This window comes from Nannospalax galili, unplaced genomic scaffold (genome assembly GCF_000622305.1).
Source record: "Nannospalax galili isolate Female #2095 unplaced genomic scaffold, S.galili_v1.0 scaffold1127, whole genome shotgun sequence".
Taxonomy (NCBI): domain Eukaryota; kingdom Metazoa; phylum Chordata; class Mammalia; order Rodentia; family Spalacidae; genus Nannospalax; species Nannospalax galili.
In genome coordinates, this window is record NW_008355784.1 from 583,066 (window position 1) to 585,146 (window position 2,081).

Below are 2,081 nucleotides of genomic sequence, written 5' to 3' on the forward strand. Positions count from 1 at the left end.
GGTCCTCCTAGGTGTTTTCGTGCTGGATCTCAAAATCGGACTGGACCTCTTCTGGGAAATGGGAGGAGGGGCCAGCCTCAGGCCCCCAGACAATATGGGGCATTTCAGAAGGGCAACAATCCATTTCGGAACTACTCCGAGCACAATCAGGTGATTCAGAATTAAGTCTCAGTTCCTCAATATATGCAGTTATTATTCTAGAAATGGGTATGCAAGCCTTACCAACAGGAATGTATGTTCCTGTGCCTTCAAGATCAATAGGCATAATATTAGGCACCAATAGCATGTATTTGTCAGGAGTATTAGTTTCTCCTGGAATTATTGATACAAATTATCAGAAAGAAATAAAGATTATACTACATTCACTGTCAAAGATTTCTGTTATCCAACGAGGACAAAACGTAGCACAGTTAATCCTGCTGCCCTTGTTTCCCTCACATAAGAGAACTAAACAAACTCGAGACTTCAAGTCCCCTGGTACCTTTTGGGTGCAGAAAATACACAAAAATCGGCCAGAATTAAGTTAACCATTAATGGCAAACGCTTCATGGGTTTACTGGATACTGGCGCAGATGTCTCTGTAATCTCAGAACATCATTGGCCTAGATTGTGGCCCAAAAGGCCTGCTATCACTCATTTGCAAGGTATAGGACAAAGTATGAATCCAGAACAAAGTAGTGATGAACTTCATTGGTGGGACGATGAAGAACATGAAGGTTTGTTTATTCCTTACACACTTCCTGGCTTGCCTGTCAACCTTTGGGGTTGAGATGTCATGTCTAAAATGGGAGTTTGCCTTTCCAGTTCCACTAATCACGTTGAGGCTGTTCGCCCACCATCAAACTTTGATACTCCGCAGCTTTTTTAGTTGAGGTCGCTGAGCAGCCTGCACCTCATGCAGATCCAATCTTATGGAAATCAGACGACCCTGTATGGGTGTCTCAGTGGCCTCTTTCAAGAGAAAAAATTACTGCAGTTGAGGAGCTATTGCAGGAACAACTCAACGCAGGACATATTGTGCCCTCTAATTCACCATGGAATTCTCCTGTCTTTGTCATAAAAAAAGAAATCTGGTAAATGGAGATTGTTACAAGATCTTAGAAAAATTAACGAAACTATGGAAACTATGGGAGCCCTACAACCAGGCCTACCCTTACCTTCTGCTGTACCTCAAGGCACTCATAAAATTATTTTAGATCTAAAATATTGCTTTTATACTATTCCCCTTGCACGTGAGTCTTTTAAACAAGTGTACATTATTCATTATATGGATGATATCTTACTAGCTCATCAAGATGAAGATTTGCTCCTACAGGTTTTTCTTTCCATCCAAGAAGCTTTACAACATTTTGGCTTGCAAATAGCTCCTAAAAAGGTGCAGAGACATCCTCCTTATTCATACCTGGGCCATGTTCTGTATCCTAAGGAAATCAAACCTCAAAAGATTCAGATCAGAAAAGACACTTTAAAAACCCTTAATGATTTTCAAAAATTATTGGGAGACATTAATTGGTTACGACCTTATCTAAAACTCACAACCCATGATTTACACCCCTTATTTCAGATTCTAGTAGGTGATTCTGATCCTACATCACTGAGGGAATTTACACTGGAGGCGCGTAATGCATTGGATAAGGTTGAGTCTGCTATTGCTGAACAGCAGTTATGCTATGTCAACTATAATGAGCCCTGGGAGGCTTATGTCTTTGCTACTAAACATACTCCCACTGCTGTTATATGGCAGGATGGTCCATTATTATGGATACATTTGCCTGTCTCCCCTGCTAAAGTCTTACTTCCATACTTTGAAGCCTTATCAACTTTGATTCAGCTCATCAGGTCTGAATCTACTAAGTATTTTGGCCAGGAACCTGCTAAAATCATAGTTCCTTTTAGTAAATCTCAGGTTGATTGGTTGTTTCATTCCCTAGCTAATTATCCAGGTTCTATTCATAATCATTATCCTAAGCATAGGCTTTTGCAGTTTTGTCAAACTACTGATCTTATATTTCCTAAAGTTACAAGCTCAGTTCCCTTGCCACATGCCTTATTGATTTTCACAGATGGGTCTTCCAATGGAA